An 11,767-nucleotide genomic window follows, 5' to 3' on the forward strand; every position below is an offset into this window, starting at 1 on the left:
GAGCTGCTGGGTTGAAATATGACTAGTCTCCAAATCCAAATTTTGGAGGGGGTGGGAGAGAGAGAAGGGGGGAGTGGGAGAGAGAGAGGGGGAGAGAGAGAAAGAGAAAGGGAGGGAGGGAGAGAATTGGAATCTGGGGAAAGCAAAGAACAGATGTGGCAAGGCCCTTTGGGCCCTTTGACCTCCTTGCCCTCATGACCCCTTTGTCATTGTCCTTCTCCACTCTCTCCTGTGGTTGCAGGTTGGTCCTTTGAGGTCCTAGCTGGGAAGCCCTCCTGGAGGAGATCTCAGAATGGGCAACACTGCCCTTGTCTTGTCTGAATGAGCAGGTGACAGGCCCACAGAGCTCACCCAGGGGACTCTACAGAGCTCTTAACCCTGAGTAGATAAAAACATGGAGGCAAAGAGCTGACCCTTGCACCAGCTTCTAGTACCAGGCAGGGCATTTCCTAGTTGAGAACTAACATACATCTCTTTACCAATATGAGCCTCAGTTTCCTCACTGTGACCTAGGTGAGACACTATCTACCTCTTGGGTTGTGAGTGGTCCCAAAAGTCAGAATGTAGAAGCGGTCAGAATTTAATGCAGAAATTAATTGAATGTAGAAAAGTCAGAATTAAAAGCTTTTCATCGCAGGACACTTTCTGTTTATAAAAATTATGGAGCATACCAAAGACCCCAGAAAATCCTACAAAGTATATCCCATTAGCTACCAACTATCATATAGTGCCTACGAAAAATTCTATTTTATACTTAGGGTACAGGTAGAGGCTTGCCTGGCATGAATAACTTCACGGGTTCAATTCACAGAGAGAGGGAGGGAGGGAGGGAGGGAGGGAGGGAGGAAGGGAGGGAGGGAGGGCTTTGAGATTCCTTACTCTTTGCTGGGAGGTTTCCCCTTCCTCCCCTGCACAGCCTAGCTGATGGCAGCCTGGGGAAGAGAGGAGCTGGCTTTTCTCCTCAGCACCCCTCATCCACAGGCAAAGGCTGGCTCTGAGAAGAGCTGTCCGTGCTGAGATGAGGCCAGGGTCGTGCCTTCAGGCCTCTCCAGTTACCACTCACACCTCTGCTTGCTTCCTTTCTCAACCTCAGGTTGACATCTGTCAAGTGATTTGGTGGCCACCAACGTCAGAGCCCACCAAGTCTCTCCTCCTCGACGGCAAAGAGAGGGCTGTACCTGAAGTCATCACTGGGGATTAGACTGTAGGTGGAGGCAGGGGCTACGAGCTTCAGCATCACTAGTGGGGTGAACAGCACCCTTCCAAAAACCAAGGGTGAGAGTGAGAACGCCTGTCGTGACAGGAAATGCTTAAGCCAGCCCCACGTTACGTCTTCACTGAGCTCAGAGGTTAGTAACATCATCTGTAGTATTTATTTATTTTAGGCTTTGCTGCCCCAGAATCTCCACTGGGCAAGTCCACTACCGTAGCAGGGAAGCAGTCACGGACAATAAGTCATTTTTTAGTTAAAAATATTTTTACTTGGTTAGTGATGCGGCTCAGTCCGCAGAGTTCTTGCCTGGCATGCAGAGAACCCTGGATCTCGGTCCCGTGTACCACGTAAACCACGAAAACCACGTAAATCACGCGAGGTGGTACGGACAGAGAATTTCAGCACGTTGGAGGCAGAGGCAGGAGAATCAGAGATTAACGTGGCTTCAGGTGTTAATGTTCCCTAATCGAACTTGGAGCTGTAGTTAAAAATAATAAATAAATAAATTAGCTAATTAAAGAAAAACAGGTGTCAGAAAAATGTGGCCCAGGAGCCTTCATCTGCCATCCCACCCCACCCCCACAGCAAGCGCACGATACTCAGGCTACGATTCTGTAAAAACAGTTTCAACTCCCATCGATAATGAAGCCAATTGGCTCCGACTGGGTAAGCCACTTGTGCGAGCTTACAAAGCAGATAGTGACCTAAACCCATGTGGACTGAATTCTAAAATAAAGGCCACAGGCCCCAAGGTTCGCCAGGAGTCGGAGAGCACACTTGGTGGCTCTAGGACACCCAGCAGAGCGGGTCTTCGGCACTCAGGATGAGACTTGAGGGCCCCATCTCCTTTCTTGGGATACCCCAGAAAAGCCGGATGCCTTCGGCGGCCGCCACCTAGGCTTCATATCTTACCGAGAGGGAGGTGGTCAAACCGAGTGACAGCTCCCACACTGCCAGGATGACGGGGCAAGAAGTAGGGTTTGCCCATCAGCTTCCTGGCGCCCAGTTAAACTTTTGACTTTCCAAATTAGAGAAGTTGAAAGTTCTTCTGGGTACTTTTTTTTTTCCAAGGGAAACATGTTTTGCTGTTAATTATTTACCAGAAATGGCTCTCCTCTCTCATGCCCCAACCAGGTTCTGTTCCCTTCAGTTTCCCACCTCCCAGTCGGTTAACGCTGTGTGCAGAACTGTCAGGGGTTTCTTCTCTCAGACCAAGGAGGGTGGGTGTGACTAGGGACGGGACTGGTGGCAAAGGCCACCACAGAGTTGCTTTCTCCCAGCTGCCGCGAATCTGATCTGTAATTTAGCCACCCAGTTCCTCCCCTTCAGTTCCTGTTATCTGAGGTATTTTATGGACTCTCTCACCACAGAAGCTACTTGGATGGGGGTGGGAGTGGGGAAGACACCAATCCCATTGTCACAGAGGTTAAACATTAAATTGAGCTGGTTTCCTCCCCACCCCCACCCTGTCGCCTTTAAATCCCCTTTTGGGCACACCTCCCAGCCAAAGCGGGAGGTGCTAATGGCCTGATTTACACCTGTGTAAAGCCAAGAGCCACTTTCTAGTGCTCAAGGCTAGGGAGTTGAGGCTTCCACAGGACTTCCAGCAAGCCCCAGGACAGAGGCGTCCAACACTACTCTAAACTAAACCCGCTAGCAGTTCTGGGCAGCAGGGAAGGAGTTAAGGCCCCTCCCCACCAACTCCCTGGACACAGGGGCTTATAGCCTTGGATCATGTATAATTGATAACATCAGCTTCATCTACACCCGTTCCCCCTTGCCAATAATGAGGGGACATCCCACCGGAGGCCAGAGTTCAGCATCCTAGGCTGGGTCGTTCACTGAGCATCCCTTTCAGAACATGAGGAGACAGTGTCCACCGCAGGAACCAGTAGTAAAAGACAGGTAGCCATGACTGTTCTGGGCAGTGACACCCACGCTGGTTCCCAGTAGACTACTGGGGGTCAGGTTTCTTTGTCAGAGTCTCTTGCGCTGCCGTGTGACCTTGAGATAGTCGCTCTACCTTCCTCAGCTCCGTGCCCAGCCTCGCGGTCCCCTTCACTGCGTACGTGGGAGAGGGCTGTGACAGACCCATCTGTTTTGGGGCATTAGGAAGATTGTGAGCTACTACATGAAGTACAAAGGTCTTTCAGCAAAATTTTTAATCAAAATATGTTCACTTGGGTCCGCAGAGTTCTTGCCTGGCATGCAGAGAACCCTGGGTCTCGGTCCCGTGTACCACGTAACCCACGCGAGGTGGTACACACAGGAGGCAGAGGCAGGAGAATCAGAAATTAACGTGGCTTCAGGGGTTAAAGGCGTTCATTGCTTTTGCAGAGGACCTAGGTCCCGTTCCCAGAACCCACACGGCAGCTCACAACCACCCACAACTCCCACTTCAGGGGATCTTCTGACCTCTGCGGCACCACCAGGCTCTCATGGAGTCTACAAGCATACATTAGGGCAAACACTCATACATATACGTAATGAAGCTTCAGACACAAAAGGTCTTCTTTGGCTTCATATCGCGTTTGAGGCCAGCCCGGGCTATGATAACTCTTCCTAAAAATTAATTGATATACGATCTTACATATTTATGAGTATAATGTGATATTTTCATCCATATATACAATGCTTTCCACAGTGTCATCCAGATATTTCTAATGGAATGCCCTAAACAGAAATAAGGATGGTAAGATCTCAGGGAGAAGAGAAATAAAACTGCAAATTCAACACACACACACACAACAGGGAGTCTAGAAGCCCCCACCAGTGGTGTGGCTTGGGCTAGCCCTTGGAATAAGTTCTGGATTTCTTACGCCCCTGTCCTGGGTGCTGCAGGCAAGTTTCCTGAGAACCTAGAGCGGGAGAACTTTGGAACTCATAATCTCTTTATGTGAAGACTAATTCAGTTGTCAGCACCACAGGGCTAAGAGGTGCCGGGAGAGCTCTGGGTGTGTCCTAAGGTGTTTCCAGAGCAGCCTAGCGTGAGTCAGAGGATTAGGAACGACTATGGTCTCTTCCAATCTACTGAGGGCCAGAGGTCAGCGGCGTGGAGGAAGGGCATAGCTGCTCCCTTCGGTGCTGTGGTGTCCCGGTTCTCCTGTGGCTGAGATGGGATCTGTTGGCTCTTAGGCTTTGGAGCTTAGACCAGAAGTTAGTTACATACTTGTTCTCCAGTTCTCAGGTCTTGAATGCAGACTTGATGATGTTATGTTATCGTTCCTGGCTCTCCAGTTTGCAGATGGACAGATGGGGAGATTTCTGGGCCCCTGTAATCATATGGTGCAACTTCAGTCTGCTCCTTCTTATACCCGGCTTCTTTCCTCCCTCTCCTGTATTTAACCCCTCCTCCTTCCTTTGCCTGAGCAGACCATTACATTCTACAAATGCAAGAGGCTGGTAAGGACACCCTGGTAACATAGACTACCCCTCTTCCCTTAACAAAAGTGATGATGGCGATATTCACTGTAAAGCAATTTCTCCAGGTTGGAGAACCGTATTTCTTGTGATACCATCCACTCCTTCCTGAGCCAGCACAGGTACAGGGCCTGGGAACTGATTCATATCCGCATCAGATCAGAGTTAGGGTCATAGGTCAGCAACGCCTCTCCACATGGCAAGGCAGACAAAACCAAGAGCAGACCTGTGGCCCTACCAGAAAGGTCTGCTCTTCCTGGGACTATCTAGTGGCTACTACCTCTGCTGAGGGCCTAGTGCCTTGTATCTTCTCAGGAGATGGTAATTGAATGAATGAGTGCCTATTTGCTGTTACTAGCTCAGTTCCTCCAGAATTATCTGTTACCCACTGTTGCCCAGTTAAACAGCCTTTTTTTCTACTATGGAAGAATCTTGTGAGTTTTATTTGCCATTGTAAAGGTTTTTTAAAGAACACTATTTTGATATTCCGTCTCTCTGAGCAAGTGAAGGACTGCTTTGACTCAAAGGATATGACATAAATGAAGCCACTTGACGACTCCACCCCCTCGCTCTCTTGTGCTTCCTTTTGGACCCCACCTTCTGGGACCCAGCCCCAAGCTGTGGGAAGGGTAGGACCTCTAGGTGAGACTCCTGCTGTGATCCCATAGCCACAGCCCCAACCTGGATGACTGCAGAGCCACATTCATCTCTGAGGAGGGCAGCCCTACAACAGCAGCTGAGATCTCCTCAGAGTGTTCTCCATAGATAATGAAGCAGACCTGAGCGGTATTCCCTTCTTGGGATGGGGTGGAACAATTAACTGCTCCGTTTGGAAGCAGATGGATCCAGATGTGAGAGCCACCACTGTTCCTCACGTGCAAGGTCCTTACCTTCTCTAAGCCCACAGCAGTGAAAGCATCCTACAGACTTGGTTGAAAAGTTGTTGGCTTTCCTTTGTAGTTCTTGTTTGTTTTGGGTTTTTCAAGACAAGGTTTCTCTGTGTAATAACTCTGGCTGTCCTGAAATTCGCTTCTAGACCAGGCTGGCCTTAAACTCACAGAGATCCTCCTGCCTCTACCTCTTGAGTTCTGGGATTAAAGGTGTGTGCCACCACCGCCTGGCTTTTTTTTTTTTTTTTAACATTTTTATTCTTTTTCCTTTGGGGGCCCACCACCCAGCTTCCAAATAAATCACACAGAGGCAGAGGCCTATTCTTACTTATAAATGCCTGACCTTAACTTGGCTTGTTTCTAGCTAGCTCTTATTAACTTAAATTATCCCTTCTACCTTTTGCGTGTGGACTTTTCTCTTTCTCTGTTCTATATACCTTCTTCATTCCATGGCTTGCTGCTTACCTGGGTGGTTGGCCCCTAATATTCTTGCTCTTGATCCTCCTCCCAGATTTCTCCTCCTATTTAACCTCTCTGCCTGTCAGCCCACCTATCCTTTCTCCTGCCTTGCTATTGGCCATTCAGCTCTTTATTAGACCAATCAAGTGTTTTAGACAGGCAAAGTAACACAGCTTCACAGAGTTAAACAAATGCAACATAAAAGAATGCAGCACAACTTTGCATCATTAAACAAATGTTCTGCATCATAAACAAATGTGGTTCATCTTTAACTAATTCTCTACAGCAGACAGCATAGATGGCAAGGACTGGTGTGTGAGTACATTCCACTCCTGTGGGTTGTGCAAAGCCAGTGGCGCAGAGTTCTTTCAGAGGTTTGGAGAATCCAAACCTTGGACTTGCTAGGAAGCCCTTGGTTCCCCCCGGTAGGAAGTTTGTACTTTTTTTTCTTAGCAGAGACTCAGAGTAGGATAGTAGTTGAGGTCACAGGAATCAGAGACATCTAGGTGCCAGTTAAAGTCCCAGCCTCCAATCCCCACCTGATAATCTTTCTCCTGAAGTCAAATAAGCAGGTTTAGGTCTCCTCGTGCAAGCGAGAAGCTTAAATCTCAGCACTAACAAAGCAGGGTTCAGTTCCCAACAGGAGTCTATAGAAGGTGGCCTTTTATGTGGCCCTAGGGTCCTCCAGGACCACTGGCTGGACCCTTCACACCGACCACCACGATTGGAGAATGAAGTACTGAGAGTTTTGTCTGAAAGTGATGGATGTTCTCTCTAGCTCACTGGGCAGAAGCCAGTCACATGGTTACACCTGACTGCAAGAGTGCCTGGGAAGCATGGTGCAGCTGGACGCTCGGAGGATGGAGACGAGGCGTGGCAGTCTGCAGTGTGTTATCAGAAGACAAAGCACATCTTAGACCCATGCCAAGAGGCTTCTGGGAGAGTTCAATAAGACAGTACATTCAGGGCCGGGCTGTGCTGGTCCACACTGTAATCCTAATACATGGGAGGCAGGCAGATCTCTGTGAGTTCGAGGCCAGTCTGGTTTACAGAGCAAGTTCCAGGACAGCCAAGGCTACACTGAGAAACCCTATCTCGAAAACCAGAACAAAAACAAAACAAAACAAGACAGTACATTCAGCCCGTAGATCCTGCCCAGGGATCTGGGCCCCCAACAGCTCCTCTGGTCATTGTGGCCATATGTGTCACAACAGTTCTCTACCTACTGTAGAGGCCAACAGAGTATGCCAGCACAGTGTGAGGGACAGTTTCTTGAGCTAGGATCCCGCCCCCGGCCCCCATCGCCCCCCCCCCCAAAAAAAACAAACCAAACAAAACAACAACAACAACCCTCAGACACTGAGTGGGGTCCCACAGGGGATGAAAACAAACCAGTGAGCCAGATAAGGTGAAACATGCTGATAACCCCGGCCGCCAAAGAGGCTGAGGATTGCTGAGTTTGAGGCCTGCCTGTTCTAAGAAGTAGTTCCAGGCCAACCAGGGATATGTAGTGAGATTCTTACTCAGAAACCAAACGAAAGACTGGGGATGTAGCTCAGTGGGCAGTGTGTGCTTGCCTAGGCCTGCACCAAAGCCCTGGGTCAGGCCCCCAGCTCTGGCCTAGATGGGGCCAGAGGGGCAGAAGTCAAGAATGTTCTCAATCGTCTACGACAAGCCTGGGATACACGAGTCTCTCAAAAACAGAGAGAGAGAGAGAGAGAGAGAGAGAGAGAGAGAGAGAGAGAGAGAGAGAGAGAGAGAGAGGTCTTTGTTCACCCCTAGCTGGATTCTCCCACTGGGAGTGGACTAGGTTCCAGTGCTCCCACTGCAGGTAAAATGTGATTAGCAGCCAGAAGCAGCTTTTACTTTGAAGACCAGGGAAGCCATTTGGAGAACGTGACACCTGGCTTCACTGTGAAGCTTCCAAAAGGTGAGGCCGGGGAAAAGGGGAAGGGACAGCCTGAGAGGGCAGGGCGGGGACAGATGGGAAGGACAAATGGCTCACCTGGAGCACTGAACAAATTGGGAAACCCAACAGGAACCAGCAAGGGAGACTGAGCGCGATGAGCAAGGCTGGGTTCGTTCTGTGTGTACTGGGAGTCAGCACTGGCTTAGGGGCAGCATGACTGGATACTGGACAAACTTCCTGATGGCTGTCATTTCATCCTCACCACAGTCTGCAGAGCTGGGGGAGACAGCGTCGGATGGCAGAGGTAAGCGGGGAACTGCTCACAGACGGCTGCCTGTCTCTGTGCCACAGCCTAGATAATTCCCTCTGCAAACCCGCGAGAAGAGTTCGAAGCTCTTTAGGGCCTCTTCAGAGTTAGCTAGCTCTTCTTCAGCTAGCATCTCCTCGCCACCAGGGGCAAACAACACAGGTGTGGCTTTTCTTTTCTTTTTCTTTAAGGTAGAGCCTCACTCTGTTACTCGGGCTACTTTGGAGCTCTTATGTAACACAGGTTGGCTTCCAACTCGTGGTAATTCTCCTGCCTCGGGAATACAGGTGCAGCGAAGGCATCTATGTTATAGGTGGGTTGTCCTCGGGGCTGCTTATGACCTTTATGATAACTTTGCAGACACGTGTGCACCCTCAAGCGCACATATGAGGATAGCGTGGGCTCCTCAGTCAACCGAAACAGACACGTTAATTGAGATTATGTATTGCCGTAGCCCAATAGCTCGCCGTTCCCAACAGCATCCAGAAGAACATGAATTCCGCCACCTGAAGCACTGAGCTGCTACCTTCCTCTGGAAATCAAAAGGCAAATTGCCTTGCTTTTATTAATCCTCTCTTTCCTTACAAGATCCCACCTTTTGTTTTTCTGCACCTTACAAGGGAGAGGTGTGTTTTTATGCCTTGTGTGGAGCTGGCAGGAAAGGGAACCCTTTGATTTTTTAAGTAAGGAGGCAAGTCCTGTGTATGCAGAGGAGGCTGTAGTAGGCTGGGGACAGTACCTTTAGGTTCAAGTCTTCCCTGAGCGCTGGATCGGAAGGATTGGACTGAAACTTTAAACATTTTGAGCAATACCTAGAATATGTATAATTTATAAGCCACACACCGTTGGCTGTCAAATCAGCGATTGATCTGACTCGGGTCTTGTTAATTATCTTCCACATACATTACTCCTTAACAGATCTTCAGTATACTGCGTATCAATATTAATAAGATTATAAAATACTATTGATAATTAGGAACAGAAAGGGCCCCAGCCTTTGATTCTGGCTGTTACAAATGCCCCCACTCTCCCCAGATTAGAAAGCAGCCACTTTCATTTAGTAATATCAGATCAGAACGTCTGTGTCCTAAAGTGGGTTATTACGAGACAGCTAAGACTCTCACCACGCACAAGGGGCTGCTTGAACATGGCAGTGCTCCTGATGGGGAGAGACCTGCCTCTCTTGTCCACAGGAGGCCTAATGGGGTGGGTGAGGCTCAAGGGGGAGCCGAGCTCACTTTGATCAGCCAAATTCTTCATTTTCTTTGTCCAGACTAATCAGTGTGGTTTGGTTTTGCGGGATATTCACCAGACTGGCATTTTATCTCGATTCCTTCCATTGGATGAAAGGGGCCCCGTTGGGAAGCCAGGGAAAGGGGGCTGGTGAGCTTCAAGGCAGATCTCGAGCCCATCCCATCTCGATGGCACTTTATTTTCTATTTTCCCTCTTCGCAAGAGCCTCCTCTTTTATGTTTTTGTTGGGTTCACAAACTCATTAACATCAAACAGGCAGATCTGCCACTAACTAGGAGAACGCAAGCGATTTCACATATAAATAGACCATGTAGAAGCCCGGGTGCTAGGGCCAGGCTGCTTCCCTGAGGTTTCACCTGGCTGAGGGAGCAGAAGGGAGGCTCTGGGACCTCCTGGGACCAGACGTCCCCCCATGAGAGTAGAAATTAGTGGCTGGATGTGTATGCACAGGAGGTGAGGAGACCACAGACTGCCCCATTTGTGCAGAGTCTTTCTATTAACCCAAACTGTTTAACAAGCTCGGTTCTTGTAGTGAACAGTCCAGGAGATAGCCTGACTGCCAAGTGAGGAAGACACAGCCCAGGTATTCCCACCTCCCGGTTTCCTCTTCTCTCAGGCTGACTCTCCAGATAGCTAGATGGCTGCCGTGGTGCCCATCAGTGGGAAAAGCAGGTGCAGCGTCTCCTTGAGAAGGTTCTGAGCTGGCCATCTTGCCTCTTTGGTCCTGAGTTTATTACCCACCTCTGGACTAGGTGGTAGCTGAGCTGGTCAGTAGGCACCCCCACTCAGGAAAGGGGTCAAGCCAGCTCCCTTATGCCCATTCCATCAGGCCCAGTTCTCCGTTGCCATAGTGAGGGGTAGGGACATCTCTCCCCAGTGCTGGGAGCCTGGTCTCCCATGAGAGTCAGGGCCAGCTCTCTTGCTGCTGCTGACCCAGTGAGGGTCAGAACCAGCTTTCCCAGCACCAGTGAAGGGCAGGGCCAGCTCAGCATGGCCCTCGGCCCACTGAGGTGACACAGGTCACAGACATCAACACAAACTCTAGCTGCAGCAGGACCATGGACCCAGACCTGGTCCTCAGCAGCAGCTTGTGCCAGGACAACATCTTAGCTCCGGGTGGAAACACAGGTCAGGAAGACTCCAATGGCAGCAGGACCCTCAAACACCAACAAGGCTGCAGGTTGCGGCCCTGCCCCTGGGAATCCATGTAACCTCTGGTGGCAACACAGACCCACAGATCCAGACGTGGTTCTTGGCAGTAGCTGGGGCTGGAATGTCACCATAGCCCCAGGTAGCAGTGCAGGTCACTCATCAGCACATCCTCTGAGGCGGTGTGGCCCTCAGACACCAACATGGTGCCAGATTCTGGACATCCACGTAGTCTTCGATGGCAACAGGAACCTTGGACATCAACACAGACCCCTGCAGTAGTAGGGTCACGTGCCCAGACTTGGGCTTCAGCTGCAGTTCTGCCCCGGACATCACCATGGCATCAGGTAGCAGCACAGGACACTCAGATCTGCATAGCTCTGGCTGCAGCATGCCCCTTGGTGGCACGGTGGGCCATGGATTTTAACACAGACCTGGGCTACAGCAGCACCACCGACCCAGACATGGTCCTCGGTAGCAACCTGGTCTGGGTGTCACCGTGGTCCCAGGTGTCTGCATAGACCACCCAGACTGGCACAACCCCAGTTGTAGCACGGCCCTCAGACAACAACACAGACGCAGGTGGCAGCCCAGACCCCAAGAATCCTCATGGCCCTCGTGGTAACGGGGCCCTCAGGCATCAGCCCAGACCCTGACTGTAGTAGGGCTACAGACCTGGGGTCTGCCTTAAAGTGGCTCCTCCCTCCATATATAAAAACATAAGGCATTTGGTACTTGATTATCACAGCCATGTCCTCTGTTAACTACAGCTGGACACCTTGCTTGATTGGCTTTCACAGAGAGCTAGTGTGTATTTCTGAATGTTCTGTATATAAGCGAATTTGTCCACTTGCTACGTTTTGCTGGTTTTGTCTGAAACAGTGTCTTGTTTTGCAGTCCAGTTTGGCCTGGGACCCATGATGAGTCTAGCTCAGCCTCCTGCCTGCTAAGGCTTCAAGGGAGGACCACCACCGCTGGTTTCAGAGAGGGTGCAAGTTGATCTTTTAAAAAGCAAACCCAGGGGGCTGGAGAGATGGCTCGGAGGTTAAGAGCACTGACTGCTCTTCCAGAGGTCCTGAGTTCAATTCTCAGCAACCACATGGTGGCTCACAACCATCTGTAATGAGATCTGGTGCCCTCTTCTGGCCTGCAGGCATACATGGAGG

At 50.1% G+C, this 11,767-nt stretch overlaps 1 long non-coding RNA gene across 1 annotated transcript in view; it reads left to right on the forward strand.

The window, feature by feature from the left end:
- The first annotated feature begins 7,808 nt into the window (after nucleotides 1–7,808).
- Nucleotides 7,809–11,767, forward strand: part of LOC126506212 (uncharacterized) — a 38,112-nt gene continuing 34,153 nt past the window's right edge. The window contains exons 1-2 of the long non-coding RNA XR_007593150.1: nucleotides 7,809–7,912; nucleotides 8,021–8,195. This is a non-coding gene — a long non-coding RNA (uncharacterized lncRNA). The remainder of the gene's footprint in view (nucleotides 7,913–8,020; nucleotides 8,196–11,767) is intronic.

Source organism: Alexandromys fortis, unplaced genomic scaffold (assembly GCF_014885135.2).
Source record: "Alexandromys fortis isolate MF-2015 unplaced genomic scaffold, M_Fortis_MF-2015_v1.1 scaffold_16, whole genome shotgun sequence".
Lineage (NCBI taxonomy): Eukaryota > Metazoa > Chordata > Mammalia > Rodentia > Cricetidae > Alexandromys > Alexandromys fortis.